The 20,981-nt window shown below is 38.7% G+C and overlaps 1 protein-coding gene and 1 non-coding gene across 2 annotated transcripts in view; one reads left to right on the forward strand and one right to left on the reverse strand.

The window, feature by feature from the left end:
- The window catches only part of LRRC4C (leucine rich repeat containing 4C), a 1,352,261-nt gene that overhangs the window by 1,212,516 nt on the left and 118,764 nt on the right, over positions 1–20,981 (reverse strand). The window lies entirely within an intron of this gene.
- LOC111556870 lies at positions 10,698–10,864 on the forward strand. Its single transcript, XR_002736586.2, has one exon. It is a non-coding gene; the product is annotated as a U1 spliceosomal RNA (small nuclear RNA).

Genomic DNA, 20,981 nt, shown 5'->3' on the forward strand with positions numbered 1-20,981 from the left:
TTCAACGTTTATTTATTTTTGGGACAGAGAAAGACAGAGCATGAACGGGGGAGGGGCAGAGAGAGAGGGAGACACAGAATCGGAAACAGGCTCCAGGCTCTGAGCCATCAGCCCAGAGCCTGACACGGGGCTCGAACTCACGGACCCGAGATCGTGACCTGGCTGAAGTCGGACGCTTAACCGACTGCGCCACCCAGGCGCCCAATTTTCTAATAAGCTTTGAAATCATTTAATGTGAATACTACAGCATTGTTTTTTAATTTTCAGAATATTTTTGGCTATTCTAATTCCTTTGACTTTACAAATACACTTAAGAATCAGCTTGTTGATTTCTATAAAAAAAAAATCCTGATAGAATTCTGGGTGGGGGGGTGGATTTCATCAAATCAGTTTAGGGAGAAATGACATCTTAATAATACTGAGTTATGATATGTCTTTATATTTAATCTTCTTTGATATTTTACATCAGTGCTTTGTAGTATTCAGCATACAAATTTTACATGTATTTTTTCAGATCTATACTTATTTCATGCTATTTGGTGAAATGTGACTCTTTTAAAATTATTATTTTAGTTATTTGTTGCTGGTACATAGAAATCCAATTTATATTTATATTGATTTTGTTCTGCAACCTCAATAAGCTTACTTACTAGTTCCAAGAGCATGTTTATAGTCTTAAAGATTTGTTATATAGATCATAATGTCATACACAAATAATTTTATGCCTTCCTTTCCAGTCTGAATGTCTCTCATTTCTTTTTCTTGTTTTATTGCAATGGTTAGAACTTCCAGTATAATACTGGGATGATAAAAGCATATATCCTTGACCTGTTCCTGATCTTAGAGGCAAGCATTCATTCTTCACTATGTATATTTTTTGCAGCTCACCATCATCATGTTGAGTATGCCATTTTCTATTCCTATCTTTCTGAGAGTTTTTATCACGGATAGTACATTTTTTCATGTATCTTCATCTGTACTTAATTTTTATTTATCCACTGTAATTTTGGCTCTATTTCACTGTGTTCTTATTTTGTTAGTTTTTCTAGAGGCTACATCTTTTCACAATATATGTAGTGCTAACATGTTACTACTTCAAGTAAAATGTAAAAGTTTTACAATCACTTCGGTCACTTTTTACTCTTCCCTCTTCATATATTTGTCATATATACATGTACATCTGCTTAAAATTTACCACACACTGCTATAATTTTTAATAGCCATCTATATTTTATAGAATTCACAGAGAAAAGTGTCTTCTATATTAGCCAAGATAGCTACTATTTTTCTTGCTTTATTTTTGAACTTTCAATTTTCCCTTCAGTGGGACAATAGTAAATGTCTAACTCTGTCATCCCCATTCTTCTTTTAAGCCCTTTTGATGAAATTTTTATTTAAGGTATTGTATTTCTAGTTCTAAAATGTTCACCTGTTTTTTTTATCATTTCTATTTCTCTGTCGAAAATTTCTATTTCTTCATTTATTTCCAGTGTGTTTACCTTTATATCATGAAGCATAGTTTTAGTTAGCTTCTTTAAAGTTTTTGTCAGATAATTCCAAAATCTGAGTCATCTCATGGGTATCATCTATTGAGAGTCTTTTTCTTTGAGAACCTCTACTATTTTTCCACTTCTATGCATATTGATTCATTTTGGATTGTATCCTGAACACCTGAAAATTGTGTCATAGGTACTGGGTCCTATTAAAATTCTCTACAGAATATTGATTTTTGCTGTAGTTGTTTTGGCAGGCAATCAACACAGTTTGCTTCAAACTTTGACTTCTACTCACTTCCTCTAGGTGCTAGTTTCAATGTCAATTTAGTTTTCAAAACCTTTTCTAAGCTAATTTGCATCTTTCCTGCACACGAAGGTCTGTGGGGACTCAGAACTTGGGCAGGTTCAGACACAGCATTTAAGGAATCTCATTCTCTAGATGCCTTCTCTCTGACATACACTCACATTCTTCAGATAGAAAGACTCCTTTTTTTGTGCCTCTGGCCGATAATAAGGGATTCTTTCAAAGTTTTACTGCTTCCTCCACTACTAGCACAGCTCCAAATGAGGGGAAAAAATGGGGGGGGGGGGAGAGAGGCTTATCCCTTTTAAAGGTGTTTCTTCTGGGTTTTGTTTTTGTTTTTTTTTAGTCTATTTATTTTGAGACAGAGAGAGAGAATGAGCAGGGGAGGGGCAGAGAGAGAGGGTGAGAGAGAGGATCCCAAGCAGACTCCACACTGTCAGCACATAGCCTGATGCAGGGCTTGGACCCACAAACCATGAGGTCATGACCTGAGTCGAAATCAAGAGACAGATGATTAACTGCCTGAGCCACCCAGGTGCCCCTGTTTCTTCGGTGTTTGACCCCCCTCCCCCTCTGTCTGATTTTGTTTAATTTTCAGAGTGTTCAGTTAGTTTTTGTTTTATTTTTTCTATAATTTGGGGGTTGTACTCAGCAAGAAAGAATGGCATAGAGTGGACTTACTCGATCTTGAATGGAACATTTTATTTTTTATTTTATTTTACATATTTGTTTTTATTTTTCTTCAGGGAATAGCTCGGTCCACTTTGGCAAAAAACATGGAGTGCCCATGAAGGGGGACTATAGGTGATAATGTACGAAAGTAATTTGGCACTAGATTGAACAGAGGCTGAGATACCTACCTAAGAACCCTGGATTTCTATTTAGTAGGTTATAGAAAGCTATAGAGAGATTCTCATTCAAATGCCTCAGTGTGGTTGGCGGCCCTCAAAATGGTCTTGCTGCCTTTTCCTTTTAAAAAAAAAAACATTCTGAAATAGAAGTGAAATAATTTCAAGTTTGCTTCCATATTCGAGTTCTGGCACCAATCTTATTTCCCCAGAAGGCGTTTCTATTACTGAAAGTGGCATTCAGGCACTGACGACCACACATTCCCTTATTATACATTGCATAACACAAGAGAAAAAGACCAATAACATCACTGGTCCTACTTACCGTGAGCCAACAGCATTTGGGGCAGGGCTGACTTTATGCTACATTCATATATCTCACAGATAGGATGGCTAGAGATTAATTGATAAGGCATAATGCATACATAGCTCTGAATATCAAGCAATGCATTAAGAGTTAGCATAAAAAGGCCTTTACATTTCTTCCTTTGCCTAATTGACTCTGTAGAACAATTCATACTGTTAACATAGGTGTCTCTGGTAAATAATGTAATATCTAACATTTAATGGCCACATGTTCTGGGTGCCTACCTTAGACTGCAGTTTTCTTTTTTTTTTTTTTTTAGACTGCAGTTTCTAGAAACAGACCATAAGAGAAGATTTGCATGAAGGTTTATTAAGGAGTACTCTTGATCAACACCCCTCACTGGTGATGAAAACAGGATTGGTCAGAAGGAGACACCAAACCGCAATTTGATTTCAACAAAAGCCTTGCCAGTCCCTCAGGGAATTCTGGAGTTAAGGCAGCCTTTCAGAGGTGCCCCAAATTGAGGCAAGAGTGGACATTTCTACTCACCCACCAGCTACTCAGAGAAAGAGAATTTCCCCTTGGGGATTTGTGTATACCGTGGAAAGTAAGCTTTCTTTGCTTTTAAGTTTATTTAGAGAGAGAGAACACACATGCATGAGTGAAGTAGGGGTAGAGAGGGAAAGAGATGCAGAGAATCCCAAGCAGGTTCCACACTATCAGCACGGAGCCCAAAGTGGGGCTTGAATCCACAAACCATGAGATCATGACCTGAGCTGATTCAAGAGTCCGACCCTTAATTAGGGCACCTGGGTCCCTCAGTCAGTTAAGCGTTAGACTTCAGCTCAGGTCATGATCTCAGGGCTCCTGGCTTTGAGTCCCAAGTTGGGCTCTGTGCTGACAGCTCAGAGCCTGGAGCTTGCTTCAGATTTTGTCTCTGCCTCTCTCTGTCCCTCCCCCGCTCACACTGTCTCTCTCTCTCTCTCTCAAATATAAATAAAACATTAAAAAAAAAAGTCAGATGCTTAACCAAGTGAGCCACCCAGGCACCCCAAGTAAGCTTTCTTTGGTAGAGGAAATTCCCCAAGTGGAACTCAGCTGTGATCCTCAGCAATCAACATTTCAGTCAACTAGGAATATGGGCATATGCTCTCGAAAGATGTACCACAGCATTCATCACGGTGCCTTAAATCAACATGAGGTTTCTGATCTATAAAATGGAGCTAATAATCCAATCAAAGGTCATAGATGGTAAGTCGTTTATTAATTTTGAGGGGGAGAACACCTTAAGTAAATCACACTATGAGGCTGAGTTGGGAAATGTATTTATGTGTATGTGTACACATCATCTCCCACAAATAAGGTTCTCAATGTTACTGTCATTATATTTCATAGAATATACCTGTGTATAGGTATTAATATGAGAACTTTCACTTCAATGTCTTCTAGAAAGCTGAGGTAAAAGGAAGTTGATAGCTTGCCTACTAATTTCTACACAAGGAGATTCTTTTTCTAAAATGCATAACCTTCCTGTCACTCCTCTGTGTGGAGCTTCTTCACGTCAAATTCCATGAGGGAATTCAGGTAAGATAGAATCAACCAGAATGTCTCATGTTTTGTTTTGTTTTTGTTGGTTTGTTTACCCTACAAGTTGCTTTTCGCCTCTTTTGAGATCTCAGGTTTGTGTACCCTCCATTCTCTAGGAGGGGGGAAAGAAGACTGCATGTTCTGACAAGTCCTTTTAAATTAAAAAGGGAGTGAGTTTAAAATAGAAAATGTAATTTTAACACATGCAGATATCCCCATGCTGAGAAGACAATTCTATTGTATTTTTCCAACATGAAAAAAAGGAAAAGAAAAAAACACGACGAGACAGAGACAGTAAGGAAAATAAAACTAGGCCATGTTAGTTAGAATGAGCACAAGCAAGTCCCTTAGCAAAGCGGACAACACGCCCTCCTGCCCGGTGCACGGCAGCCCATAAAGTGTCCGTTTTTGCTGATCATCACGTACCATGGAGACATCCAAATAAGATATTTTAAATCTGAATGAATAATACTGCAATTTTTCTCTCAAAGTGACTCAATACAATCTGACACATACCATTAGGTTGAAATTTCAGAAGTAGTTTTATTTCCGTTGGATGGAAGCTGGCATGTTTATTTTGTGTTTTATCATTTTTTGGGTGAGATGATGACTTATCCTTTTAGAGTGTGCTTGTGTTTACGTGTGTGTCTGTTCGTGTGTGCAGGCTTGTGTGTGCGTGTGTGATTCTGGGAGACACTAGAATAGAAAAAACTCAGAGCTGCATGCACCCTCTTTTTATTTGACAGCAGAGACTTCCCAACTCATTTCCAACAGGCTTCTTCTGCAACAATTGTCACAGCAACAATATTTTCTGTATAGCAAAGAGATTTCCCAATTCACCTATTTCAGGGAAGTCTGATTTCCAGCTTAACAAAAAATGAGTACAGTCCCCTGGCTGTCTGCAAGAGAATCATGGAGAAGTAAAATTTAACAATAAGCATAATCTACAAAAGACTGTTTTACCTAGACTTGGTGTCACTGAGGCTAAACAACCTGTCTACCTTGGTTCATCATTCCACTCACCTACGGAACTATGCATGCCTGTGTAGACATTTATGGTTTCCACCTGGCCAAAACAGATCCTCTTTCTTCTGGAGCAACACTCTGATATCCCTTTGGTGAAACATTCCTTCTCCATCTCAATCCTTCAGATTACCCTGACTTTAACCACAGTTATGGAAGCCTAGCCAAAAACAGACATTATTTTACTTCATAGGTTTAAGTTACCTAATGGCATTTATTCCAGCCTTTTGCTAGAAGTCAAGCTCTCTTTTCACTGGGATAGCTGAGCCTGTAAGATAGTTGCCAGATGCTGATGGCCATCTTAATATCATCATAGCACAGCAAGGAAAGAGCCTGCCCAAGACTTGAATCAAGAGAGAGGAAAGCAAAGATGAAGACAGATTAAGTTGCGCGACGTGGAGTCCCTGGACTCAAGCACGCTCCAAAAAATTCAATTGCCATGCTTTTCAGTTATGTGAGCTAATCAGCTCCACTGTTTGGTGTAAGGCAAAGTGAGGTGCTTTTGTTTTCCACTTAAAATTGAAAAAAAAAAAACCCTGACGACTTCAGCTTACATATGACATATATTCATTAGTCACTAAAAACTATTTAGAGTTTGGAGGAGCTCCATTTCCACATCACTAAGATGTGACTAAGATTTAGACCACAGTGGTCTAAAATTTGCCTGTCCTGTCTCTGATTGGAAGACATTATAAGACTGTTTATTCTAGGATTTAGAGAGACCCGCTTGCCAAACAATATAAACTGCAACTCTAATATATAAATATGTTCAAGATGAAGGCGTCATTTTACTCTCTACTTAATCTTACTCCGTGTTAACCCCTCAATTAGCTCTAAGCCAGATAAGAAGAGTGTTACGTATTGATCACCTCATTACCCCACCAAACCCCAACTAGATGATATGTATAAAGACACCCAGATGAACAAAACCATAACTAGGGAATACCGAAGACCTTGCCGTGTCTAAAGTATAGGACACAGTGAAAAATGGAGGAACTGGGGCTAGGTATGTAGGCAGGGATGAAATCGTAAAGGGCCTTCTGAGCTATCAAAGGTGTGGGAACTCTGTTGTAAATCAATGTGGAACCATCAAAAGATTTTTAAGTACTGATAGCTACAGATACTTTCCAAAAAATACTCCAGCATGAATGTGAAAAATGAAATGGAGGGTAAAGGAAAAAAGACAGAGAAACAGTATAAAGAGCTGGTATCATTATCCACATAATAAGTGTCAGGAAGGCACCACCACAGACACAACATCTAGCCCAATACCCGATACCCCAAAGACATCAGTGTGTGTGTGTGTGTGTGTGTGTGTGTGTGTGTGTGTGTGTGTGTGTGTAAGAGAAAAGAGTCAGTAAAAGAAGGAACAATCCAGATAAAAAAGAATGAGAGAAACATAGTAACAGTAAGCCTGACATTAGAAGGCCATCAGAAATTCCTAAGCTTAAGAGCTCTGTTTTTCACATTTGCTAGTTTCATAGTTGAAACCACAGGCATGGGTTAAGTTTCATAAGAGTAAATTATTCAGTTAACATTTACTGCGATCCTTTGTTATGCCAACTGTCATTCTGGATGGTGGATCTTGTTTTAGGATCTAGGCCATGGGCTTGCATCATTTAATAAGTACACACAATGAAGACTGAGCTGGAATGATTAGAAAACCAAAAGAAGGAACTGTGGAGGATGGTGCATTGAAGGTCCAAGGAGGAAAAGTTTCAAGAACTCTGGGAGTCATTAAGTCTCTTAATCATTAAGAGTGTCAAGTTTCACAAAGGGATTAATAACTTAATAAATAAAACTTATCCTTTGTATTGGTTAGGAAGTCAATGATATTCCAAAGTAGAATAGCAGATTATGAAGGAAAAAAAAAAAAGTCAAGGGACTATGAATGAAGAAAAAATGAAAGTTTCTTAGAAAATAAACTTTAAAAAGGAGTGAATTTTTATAAGCTTTAAAATTTCAGTAGGAGTTCACTGAGAAAAAAAAAGAGGGAGAAAACAACCCAACCAAGTAGAGTTGAAGTCAGATAAGGAGAAACTGTTTAACCATTTAGGTATTATATACATGTGCACTGAATTTTAAGACCAAGGACAGGACAAATCTCTTTTCTACCTAGAAAATAGCTCAGGGGTGCCAGGACCAAATAAAATCTCTGCTTCATTCTCCTCATCTGTAAAATGGGATAATAATATTCCCAACTCACAGGCAGTTGTGAAGATAGAATTGATGAGTATAAAGTACTCAGAACATTGCCTGGGTTAAAGTAAATATTCTGTAACAGCTGTTAATGTTGTTCTAATTATTATCATCATTATTATTATTATTATTAAGATAATGTCTAGCTCTTTTGGGCATTAGCAAACCTGAATAATTTCCACTTCCAGAGTTATCAACCATATTGTTCTTGCCTATTTTGTGTATTACCATACATAGAAGGCATAAATTTTATAAAAACTGAGGTGCTATGTCATATAAGACATATGACTCATGTCATTTGTAAGAATATAATGACATTAACAATTGTGCTTTTTAATTTAGAGAAATTTTAAGTTTTAATATAAAAAGGGAGAATTTTATAATAGCCTAGAATGCGTGAAATTAATAAAGAGGTTTTTATACTGTACCCTAAGCACTATAGATTCTAACTATAAAACCTATAATTTTCCCATTTTATGTTTCATTTATTCAGAGAAAGACAGACTGTGAGGGTAGAATGCATAATGGATATGACATGAATCTAATCAACATGTGTTGTTATCTGGAGGAATAAAAAGAAAAATAATGTAAATTATTTTAAATGATTTCTGTTGGCTGTGTATTCTTAGCAGAAGCCCCGTATCTGTGACAAACTAGTTCTATGACATTGGGAAAGTCACATGACTTCTTTGTTTAATAGTAAGTTTGAGACATTATTGGACTCTCATATCATGAAATCTTCAGGGCACCATTAAAACAACAACAAAACTCTAAAAACAGGTGCTCATTACCAGTCCACTGGCAATCCCAGCCACATTCTGTCTGAAGGCCAGGGACAAAATCATACCAGGTGGCATCTGATCCAGTTAAAATACACACTGCAGCTCAGTAAAGTGCTCATAATTGAAAGCTTTTAGTAATACCAAAAGCCCATGACACCTCCTCTGTCTTTTGGAAGCTGATCTCTCCTTAATGTTATCTTTACTGAGAGCATAATGTATGGATAATGAGTCTCAAAAACTATTCCTTAACCTTGAGCTGAGTAGCTGGCCTTTAGCAGTCTACATGGACACATACAGATGTAACACCATGTAAATATCTACAACTACTTGGCAACCCTGGTGGAATTCTAGAAACATAGTGCCTTGGACTTAAAAGCACATCCATAAATGCCTGCTAAAAGAATGAATATATCCACATGGGGCATAATATATAGACTAGTTAAGATCAGAGGATTTTAAGCTATTCCAACTTCAGATCAAATACCAACTCTAACTATTCTAAGGTTACATTAGGAAGACTGCTTCCACTCTCTGAGCCTGTATCCTCACCCATGAAATGAGGATGATAATACTCACTCTGGGATGTGCCATGAGGCTGAAATAATGTTTTTATGGATGTAGGTATGTATGTATGCATACATATATATTTATACCCATAATGGCCAAGATTCTAGATTAAAACTTTTCTAACTTTCAAAAATCAATTCTAGCTAGTTTAAGCAAAGAGAGGACAGCTTTAGAATTCAGGGATTTCAAGCTAGGTTTTAAGTAAAAACAGATACAGGGAATAAATGTCAAGACTCTATCTTTGATCTCTTCCTCCTTCTCTGCACCTGCTTTATACTCCATTCTTTTTTCCTAGAGAATCACAATTCTGGAGTTTGCATATTACTCTTCCAACCACCTCCAGACTAACAGACTCTGAATCTTAACTTCATTTGCAAATTCATGGAAGAGAGAATCTAAATGTCCTGGTTTCAGTAAGATGTCCATCCTGGCCCAATTTGCAGTGACCAGAAGACAGGGTCATGTATTACAAAAGTGACTGTTGAGAGGATTGTAGATCAGGTTGGAGATGGGCTTTCCAGATGGAGAATCATTGTGAACTGAACAGATGCATCATAAGCTTGTAATCAGTCTCTAAATTGTTCTCCAAAAAGCATTCAAAACAGAAATAAGATATGTAAGGTACCTGACAAAATGCCCAGAAAATAGCAGGCATTGGATAAGAGGCCATAATTATTATAAAGATGAAATATAAAGATAACCTACATCTATATCTTCATTGAATTAGCTTTCACTGAGCCCCATATTACAATTTAGACACTGGGCTTCTGCTAGGACTAGTGATGTGACAATGGCTACAGCCATTAGGATGCTCATTGTCACCCAGAACCAGGTGACTGCCTTGTTCATCTCTCCTTACTACTCCCAACATTGTCCTTCACGCAAAGATTTCTCTTCCCAAGACACAGTAATTTTGATATGTTATACAACTCAAAAGAAATGTTCTTTCTATGCAATTCTCACAGTAAATTAATCTCATCTTGATAAGAAAGCAAGCATCCTGACTTGATTTGGAGCAACTCCATGCTCATGTTACTTTCATACAGATATCCCAAAGGCCTTTTCAAAGGGGCATTAGTGTTGTGAGCCTACATCCCACTACTGCAAAAAATGAATCAAAGAGGCAACCAAAAGTCCCTCTTACTGACAAGAGACAGACTGGGTTAGTGGATACCTCGTTCCCTTCTCCATCCAACAAGGACTCCCATGATAAAACTCTGAATAACTGGAAAGTCTCATGTAATCAGAATTACACATCCATTAGCCATAATGTTTAAAACAAATCACCTGAGACTCTTAAAAACTGAGAACAAACTGAGGGTTGATGGGGGGTGGGAGGGGGGAGAGGGTGGGTGATGGGTATTGAGGAGGGCACCTTTTGGGATGAGCACTGGGTGTTGTATGGAAACCAATTTGTCAATAAATTTCATATAAAAAAATAAATAAAAAAATAAAACAAATCACCTGTATCATGTTGTCCAATTGTCACAGATTAAACACAAATACCCAAGATGAAACAAAAAAATAACTGGTCTTAAAATATAGTAAATATGGAGGAAGAGTAGAGAGTTTTCATGGAAGCAGTTCAGTGCCTGAGCACAGGGAGATACCATGACCATGAAGGTGGTTTTCCCAGGAGGGAGGCTTATCCAGTGCAATCCAGATGTGCTGACCCCTGCGATTTCCCCAAATGTGGGAAACTCGACTGCCTAAATTTGTGGTAGTGGGGGTTCTGTTCATGTTTTCCCCTCATGATCAAATGTTCAAAAAAGAAAAAAACATACAATAAATATGGGTTCCTGGCCTGACTTCGCTGTCCTCTGCATGCATGCCCTTGTAATAAGCCTCTTTGTCCTCACTTGTCCTCAGTTTTCTCTTGAAGAAAGAGGGTCTTGAATTTTAAATTTTCTATGATTCCTTTCTTTTTAAAGTTTATTTATTTTGAGAGAGAGAAAGAGAGAGAAAGTGGGGGAGGGGCAGGGAGAGAGAGAGAGAGAGAGAGAGAGAATCCCAGGCAGGCTCTGTGCTGTCAGCACAGGGCCCAATACGAAGCTTGATCTCCAAAACAGCAAGAGATCATGACCTGAGAGGAAATCAAGAGTCAAAATAACTGACTGAGCCACTCAGGCACCCTTTTTCCTTTTAATTCTAAATCAAACATTGTGTCACATTGGCTGTGAAGGTACCAAATTCTGTTTCCTTCTCTTATTTTTTGATAACATTAGTATATACATACGGTGGAGAATTTAAAAAACACAGATGTACGAACATGATATAAAAAATAAGCCAAACTCCAGAATGTCTGAGCAGCTCAGCTTGTTAAGCATCTGACTCTTGATTTCAGCTCAGGTCATGATCTCACAGTCCTGAGATCGAGCCCCATGTCAGCTCCACACTGGCGTGGAAACTGCTTGGGATTCTCTCTCTCCCTCTCCCCCTTCTCTTCCCCTTCCCTCTCTCTCACTCTCAAAACAAAACAAAATAATTATAATAATAATAATAATAAGCCAAACTCTACCTGCTAGTCTCCCCTGGATCCAATGTTATTGTTTTCGGTTTTATTCTTTAGAGTCTTCTTTATTTCTCTGCATGCATATGTAATTTGCTTTGCAAAAATGGGGTTTGTATCATGTATAAAGTGTTTGTGCACATTATTTATGCCATGAGCATGTGGGAATGTATGTCGTATCTATTGCTATCCAGCATCTTCTAAGCACCTTAACTGCAGTTGAGCCAATCCATGCACCACTCTGACATAGATGCTCACTCCACTTTCCAGCCTCTTTAGCTCTTAGGATGTAGCCTAGGTGATCAAGCCTTCGTGGGATGCTTGGGTCTTTCATTTTGAAGAGGGTGACATAAGGTAGGGACTCCAACTGGAATCCATTTCTCGGCATGGCATAGCCAAGAGGCATGGAGTTTTCAGGAGCAGCAGTGGTAATGGCTTGATGGCAGCACCCCCTCTCAGAATCCAAGAGAGAACTGCATGGTGTCACATTTGAAACCGTGGGGACCGTGTCTGCACCAATGACATAGCCAGGATGACACGCTTTTCTTAGTTGCACGGCCTCCGGCCATAATTATCTGACTATCCTAGAGATCTAGAGACCATATGAGCTGATATCCTTGAGTAAATTCCCTTTGTGTTTAGAAACATTTGTGTTCTGGGTGTTCTGCATTGCTAAAAACTCATGAGCAACACAACTATATTCCCTTGTCAATAAATTCTCAGTAAAAATGCCATTTTAAGGGCAAATATGCCATCATATACATACAGCAATATACATTTAACTCTTCTTTCATTATCTGTTTTTTAATACAGTTAACCCTGTAATCTACCTGGAATATATTTTGGTATATAGTAGTATTTGAAGTTTTAATATTTTCTCTCAGATGTTTAAGCAGTTATTTCAAGCACATTTATTGAAAAATGCTTCTATCTCCTGGATGAATATCATATATGTCAAGGCTAGCATTTGCCTCTCAGTCTTATAATAATTCTGTTATTCTCTGTGTAGCCTTCGGCGTTAATACAACAATTTTAAGCATCATATCCTTTTACTAGGTTTTTTAATTTGGTAAAGGAAATGCTCCTGATTCTCCTTTGTCCAAAGTGTACAGGCTATTTGCACCTGCTTATTTTTATGAACAGTAATATGTTTTAATGACTAATCAAGGGTTCTTGCTGTAAAAGCTTTTAGTTCTTTGTGTTTGGGGTGAACCATAGACGATATAAATTCTAAATGTTAGCAATGCAGGATTCCTTGGAAAGTGACAGTCTGGATTATGACTCTTCAACTTTAGTGACACGTGAGTTACACAGCATAAGACGTAAAAGAAGACCTGCAACTGGCATCACAAATGCTTTGCTGCTTTTATCTTCATTTATTTTTTCCTCTTTTCTCTTCATGCCAACTGGGCTAAGCCTCCAATGTTGCTTTCATTCTGTGCAACTAACCCTTTCCTACTGCAGGAAGCCCTGAGATGCAAGAGACCTTCCTTAGCAACAGATCTTTGAACAAGTTGACCTCTGCTGACTTCTCTGTCTCCCTTGTATCTACCAACACAAACTTCTGTTTTGGTGTCACATCCTAATAGGAAACCTCCTGCCATGCCATGACATCTCTGGCTGGATGTGACATAGCACAGAGGACTACAAATACCACCAATAAAAGGCATAGCAAATAATGTTTTTTGTTTCTTTTTCTCCCCATACCACATCTGAAAATCTACATTCAGTCAACCTGAAATGTCCTACCTTTAGAAATTATGCTTTTATTTATTTTTTGAAGGCTGGGGTAAAATAAGTTAAAATCCGATATAATCTTTAATAGAACTGGGACGTTTAGCCCCAGGCTTTTTCTATAATCAAAGGTTTTCACGTGCTGGTTCTATTTTAAACATCTGATTAATTATCTCAGGAATTATAATGACCTCAGATTTTAGTCTCTGCAATCATTTTTGGAACAGTTTAATTATTTATTTAGTAGTTATGATATGCAGAACCAGCTGTGGAAGAATAGGATCAAATAAAATAGCACAATGAAATCTCTATTTCAAAAACAAATTGTTGAAAAAAAAAATCAAAGATTTCTGATAACTCCTGTCTTCATACAAAATAGTACAGATTTATCTTTCTCATCTAGAACTGGAGAAATAGCAAACAGTGGATGTCCACTAAAAGTAAAATAAAAACGATGCACTTTCTATTTAGCTTATTCATGTACTTGAAGTTCTTGAGGAAGCCAGAAGAGGGCAGAAGATGCTGTACATAGGACTGTATTTGCATAAAAAAAACTCCCTTATATTGAGATCTGAAATCCCATTTCAAAACAAAGTGAAGATGCTTTGCAGTAACTGGTTGGAAGAGATCACAATCCGTAAGAATGAGGCACATTACACAATAGGGCAATTGTGTTTTATTTCCACCTCAGCCAACTCTCCTAAATTTCTTCCTCTGAACCCAATAGTTTAATGAAAACCGTAAGAACCAACATTTATTCAGTCATGACATCTGCTGCTTACATTAGTCATCTTGCTTAAATGTATACATGTGAAGTTCTAGTATTAGTCCCATTTTATAGGTGAAGAAACTGAAGCTTAGAGAGGTTGAGTCACCGGTACAGTGTTAGGAAGCTATAAATCACAGCACTCGAATTTAAATTCAAGCAATTATACTCTGCTGTGTCCTGCTAAATTTCATGTATTGAAATCCTACCCCTCAAGAGTGATGGTATTAGTAGGTGGAGCCCTCAGCAGCAGATTAGGGTTTGAGGATGGAACCCTCATGAATGGAATCCCTGCTCTTATATGAAAGACTCCACAGAGCTTCCTTGCACTTTCCACTATGTGGGACTGTGCCGGCTCTGAGCTAGGAAGAAACTCTCACCCGACCTTGCAGGCACCCTGATTCCAGACTTCTAGCCTCTAGAACTGTGAGAAATAAGTTGTCTGTAAGCTAGCCAGTCTGTGGCATTTTGCCATAGCAGCCCAAATACATTATGACAGACTCCCAAATCTCCACCCCCATCCACTATCAACACTTCTTTCCGCAGAACAGTGACCATGTGACCACTCCAACACTATCAGGTACAGAGACCTACTTTTCAGGCCTCCAGTCTTAGTTCTGCAAATGAACTGATCCTTTCTTTTTGAAGTCGGATGCCATCCTTTAAACAGCTGTGTTATAAAGCAAACAAAAACCCGACTTAAAGTCAACTCTGGACACAGACTCTACTACAGGTAACTGGGAAGTTTGCAGTCTGGCCAGAGAGCTCCTTCCTTTCCACCTGGTCTGCAGGGCAGAGCCTCTGCCAGGCAGCTCCTGCTTTCAGCAGCAGCAAATGGCATCCCCCTCCCCTGCTCCTCCCGTTTCCTCCTAATAGAACATATCTCAGTTAAACCAGCTGGCTTGCCTAGACCTCATATTCTCAGCTTGTGACATCCTTCATCTCTGGCACACTTGCATTTGAAGAAAGATCAACCCCTTTACGGTTGGGAAAATAAACTTATGTGATGGCAGACTTTCAGTTAGGGGTGACTGGGGTGGCAGTGTGGCAAACAGTCTTACCATCGTTAAGTCTGGTTCCGATGAAAAAATATGGCGACTTCAGAGCCTTTGTTCTTATGACCTTAGAAAAGGGATGAAGATCTTTGCCAGAGAATCTAGGTATGGGATCTAGAGATGAGAACTCTCTTTTCACTGTTAGGGGCCTGCGAAAAGATACATTTTGACCTGGACTATAACAGAGGTTGGATATTAAAAGGCGGAGTTGTTTGTAAAAGTCTGCCAGATTGGACTCTCAGTGTTCTGTATCCAAAATACCCCTGCTTATCTTCAGTCTGAGATTCCTGAGATCCCTGAGATTCCCAGCATTGTAGATAACTGATTTAATGCTGTGTGTGATAGGCTTATATAAGACCTGTTGGGTGATGGATAGGAGGGGGTGAGGGGTGTCTCATTTATACTATACAGGCTGAAAGTCAAAGTCACTTAAATGGGCTATAGAATTCTTTTCATTTTTGTGTCTTTTAATTACTTCACCATAAATTTTCTATGCCATTGTATGCTGCTATTGTTTACCTTAACAAAGAAGCAGCTATAGGAAGAAGAAAGGCTGGAGGGACAGAGGGAGAGATGAGACAGAAAATGAGGCAGGAGGAGAGAGGGGAGGGGAGTAGAGGAGGGCAGAGGGGAGAGTGGGGAACATAAAGGAGAGCTAGAACTCTGAAATGCTGAGACAGAACAACCCAGCTTGGAAAGGAAGCTTCTGAGAGCTCAGGTTTCCACATCTCTAAAATGGGAATTGTAATGTATCTACCCTCCACTGTGGCTGAAAGATTGGATGAAAAAAAAATGTATGCAAAAAGAAAAAAAAACTGCCCCCCCAAAAAACTTGGAATAACTCCTGGCACACAGTAAGCGCTTGATGAATGGTAATGATTATTATTATTATTAGCTTCTAGTGCCTATAACCCTTAATAATAGTCAAAACTCTATAGAAATCTATTTCCCCTTGCACCACAAAAGAAAAACCAAGTAATGCTGAACTGTAAATGCAACAAATTAAATGCCCAGGCATAAGAATTAGCATAAGCAATATCTCTCCACAAAATTGGCACTCAATATCTCTCAGAACATAATCTTTACCATCAAAGGAATGAGCTACCTAAAATAAGCACATTAGTCAGCTACCAGAGACAAGCAATGTTAATATCTACAGCAAGCTACAAATTATCCAACAACCACAACACATGTTTTTAGAGGAAAATATCAGAGCACAGAAAATCAGACTTTAGTGGTACAAGGCTCAAGTTACAATCAGCTTCCAAGGAGGAAATCAGGAAAAGACTGAACTCAGACAGTGTGGCATGTCCCAACTGGGTGGCAGCCAGAGGCACGGGCAGTGAAAGAATTCACCAGAGGCAGAACAAAGGAGATAGAAGTTTACTGAATACACTGCAGGGCAACAGAGGGCAGGACAGCCAAAGAGAGAGACTATTCTGCCAGGAGGCCATGGTGAGGGGCCACAGGAGGCCATGGTGAGGGAGTAAGGAGAAGTAGGGAATTTTCCCTGGTAACCGCGCCCAGTCGTAAGTAGCCTGTCGGTTGGTTAGGGCCTATGGCTATTCTGAGGTGGCTCACTCAATGAATCTGTTTCCATTCGGCTTGGTGGTCATGGTGGGACCTTTGGCCTTGCACACATTTTTATTGCTCAAGCCTGTTGCCTAAAAGCAGCCTTTACAGAAAGCTCTAGAAAAGGAGTTGGGGAGTGAGGAGAACTAAGTGTTTCTATCTATAATTGTATGTAAAGTAGAACGCTGAAGTTTATATAATAGGTTAAATTTAATATATTTTAAATCTGATTTTTTTTTAGGTCTCACACCCATCTTAATAAAAATCTCAAATATGAGACAGCATTTTTCAAGATCAAACATTTCACCTAGTCCTAGTCTTCGTCACTACTACCCATCGCTCTCTTTAACCAGAGTGAAGTATTTATGAGATTTTATACTGTTAGAAAAAGAAAGACGGAAGTCACACTCAGAAAACACATTTGCTAATATTCTCATTTTGGACATGGAGATATAGGACTTACCCAAGATATTACTTCTAGTTAGTAGCAAAATCTGAATTAGAACTTCACTCATCAGTTCTGTTCACACTGCCCATGCCCAGTTTATGTCTTAATTTCCTCTTGCTTAAATATCACAGTCATTGGGACACCTGGGTGACTCAGTCAGTTAAGCTTCTGACTTTAGCTCACTCACATCATGGTCTCACAGTTCATGAGTTCAAGCCCAGCACTGGGCTCTGTGCTGACAGATCAGGGCCTGGAGTCTGCTTCGGATTCCCTCTCACTCTGCCCCTCCCCTGCTGGCGCTCTGTTTCACTCTCAAAAATAAATAAACATTAAAAAAAAAAGATGACAAAAAAATTTTAAATAATAAATAAATATCACAGGTCCTATCTTAACACCACACAACGCACTGCCCCTTTTCCTTTCCATCCATGAGTCCAAGTAGCTTTCTTTAAGTACATGTTTAACCTTGCTGGTTGGTATCTCCACAAAGTACTCAGTATATAGTCAAAATTATTTCACATGATAGTCAAGGCCTTGTGCCTTACACATCCTGCTAACTTCTTCCCCATCAGTACTCTCCCATCCACCCAGCCTCCAACCTTCCTGTGTTGCCTGCTGTTGCAAGAACCACTCCCCTTACTCCTGGGACTGGTTACTTGGTCAACCCTTCACTCCTTCTTGGGTGCTGCCTCTTCAGTGGCTCAAGTTTACACTGCCAAGATTAGAAGTCCCCTCTTCCTCACCTATTTGACTGGCTTAAGTTCCTTGTTTTGTGCTCCTGTGTGTGTGTGTGTGTGTGTGTGTGTGTGTGTGTGTATATTTTTATGGCAATGATTATATCTGAGTGTAAAAGCCTCTCACATTCTTTTTCCCTCTAGATTGTCAACACCTTGAAGGTACAATGTCGTATTCATCATTGTGTTCCCAATGCCTAGAACACAGCCTGCCACACAGTGAAAGTTCAATAAATATTTTTAATCAAATGCTTTAACTCCCAGGCCTGAGATATTTCTAGTACTCTACCATATCTCCCTAGCACTTAATTATCTACTATTTGCTTCACATGGATTAGTCACAGCTCATCAATTATATGATAAGCAACTTGAGGGCAGAGATAGTGTTTTACTCATCATTCTTATCTCCTTTAGGGCCAAGCCTAGATTAGGCAGCTTGCTAAGGCTAAAGGAGTTTTTTAAAACCATTTCTTTTAAATCTAAAGAATACGTTTTTTATATGGATTTTTAGATAGTATAGTATATAAAATCGAAAAAAGAAAAAGAGAAAGATGCTCTGATTCAAATGGGGTCTCCAGATTCCCACCTCCAATTCTAATTGCCCCTGAAGCTGTACCTCTAAAAGTATATATTTTCAAATTGTGCATCAAGCTCCATTAGTGGAGAGTGACATTAATTCATTGAGTCTCAATCTGCATTTACAAAATGCAAAAGAAAAGATTAGGTTTCATCATATGCAGTAAACATAAGTATGTTATGGGAAAATATCAGTCTATTGTTATTTACTTATACATGGACTTTACTTCTTACTGTGTTTCCTAGTCAGAGAATTAATAAGAGATCTACTGTACAACATTGTGCTGAGAGCTGACAAAACTGTACTGTGCACCTAAAAACTTGTGAAGGGGGTAGAATCTCATATTAGGTGTTCTTAGAATAAAAGAAAAATGTTTTTAAGTTTGAAAGTCACTACTTTAAAGTGATTCTTGGGGCGCCTGCTGGCTCTGTTGGTAGAGCATTCAACTCTTGATCTTGGGTTGTAACTTCAAGCCCCATGTTGGGTGTAGAGATCACTTAAAAATAAACTTTTTAAAGGAAGAACAGAACAGAACAGAACAGAAAAGAGAAAAGAAAAGAAAAGAAAACTTCTTAAAGCACAGGTAAAACCATCTAGGATAGTGCAGTTGTTCCAAACATTGGCTCACTTCAAGAAGACCAGTGGGATGTGACAGAAATAGAGAGTCCCAGACGCCAGTACTGGAGATACACATTCGGTCTAGGTTCAGCCCAAGCATCTGTTTTTATCAAGCTTCCGAAGTCAATGTAAAACACATGTAAGACTGAAATCCATTTGAGGTGGTGGAAAGGACACATACAGGACCACAGTCCCTGAGTGGAAAGAATTTGAAAGCGTGTCTGCTTCCCTGGTGTTTGAATACACACCCTCTGTTTGGACACCCTCCTGAGATGGAACAACACAGCATTCTAAGACAGTCACCTCTGTTTCTGGGTGGTCTGCACCCCTCACCTTGATTCTTGTGACCAATAAGATAAATTTAAATCTTCCTACCAGATAACACCTCCTTATTTATTGCACACCCAGCCTCAATTTTCTCATCTATCAAAGTGGTTGAAAGAGGTTCACAAAAGATCATGGTCAGATGGATATGAATAGACATTGTAAAATGTAAACTATAATGCCAGAAACAGTTCATTTATTACTATAGTAGGAGCTCAGGAAATATTTTTTCACTAGCTTTAAATATTTTTTTTACATGTTTCCTTCTTATATTCCAGGCTAAGCACTGCCCTCCTCTTTCCTTCCAAATTAACTACTAGATTAAGCTCCATAAAGCAGGGACCCTGTTTTTCTCCCCACATAGTGTTGGTGCTGCCATTAAGTAAATATCTGTAAATCAAATGAACCCACAAGACAGAAACAAAATTCCTCTACGTGCAGTATATATATGTAGGTATGTGTTATATATGCATCTATATATACACATATATGTAGATGAACTATGTCTCCACAGACCTTCTGTTGGTCTCTCTCAGGCCAGCACTCACTCCCTCAGTCTTGCATACCACTCACTCTCCTCAATCCATGCACATATCTTAGGGGAGATATTGGAGGATGGATAGAGCTCTAAATAAATTTTCACAGGTCCACAACTTCCTAGCAATCTTTAATGGCACTTGTAGTAGAAATGACATGAAATGGCTCTCTCATTCACAATGATCTGAGCAGCTCTAAAATGAACTGAATGGCTCAAATGATTTGAGTCAAGCAAAGGCATTTATGTGCACACACTTTTCCCAATTACAGGTAAAACTTGGACTCTACAAGCCTGAATTTATTACTTGTCCCCCCAAAATGGTTTTTTTTAACATTTGGGGTTTTTTTTTAAGTTTGAGACAGAGGGAAAGCAGAGGAGGGGCAGAGAAACAGGAGAGAGACAGAATCTCAAGCAGGCTCCACACGGACAGCAGAGTTTGATATGTGGAACTCAAACTCACAAACTATGAGATGATGACTTAAACTGAAACCAAGACCTTAACCGACTGAGCTTTAAGACAGCCTTCCCCTTATTTTTAATAAACATGCTCCTTAAACAAGGAGGAGTCAGGGTAAATTTCCACTGTATGCTCTTATACAGATTATTGTCTAAACCTATTAAAATGTTTTAAGAATAATTTTTTTGAAAACATTTTAAAGTCCATGTTGTGGGCTGTAATGCTATAGTGACTAAATGTAAAAGCTAAAATATCATGCCTTTGGGGCACCTGGGTGGCTTAGTCCATTAAGCATCTGACTTCAGCGCAGATCATGATGTCACAGTTCCTGAGTTTGAGCCCTGCGTTGGGCTCTGTGCTAACACCTTGGAGCCTGGAGCCTGCTTTGGATTCAGGGTCTCCCTCTCTCTCTGCCCCTCCCTGACTTGTGCTCTCTGTTTCTCAAAAATAACCATGAATTTTTTTAAAAAAAAATAATACAACATCATGCCTTTGATCTCTTCTACTTACAAACACTTGTCTATTTGATCATATTG

Source organism: Felis catus, chromosome D1 (genome assembly GCF_018350175.1).
Source record: "Felis catus isolate Fca126 chromosome D1, F.catus_Fca126_mat1.0, whole genome shotgun sequence".
In the NCBI taxonomy this organism is placed as follows: Eukaryota; Metazoa; Chordata; class Mammalia; order Carnivora; family Felidae; genus Felis; species Felis catus.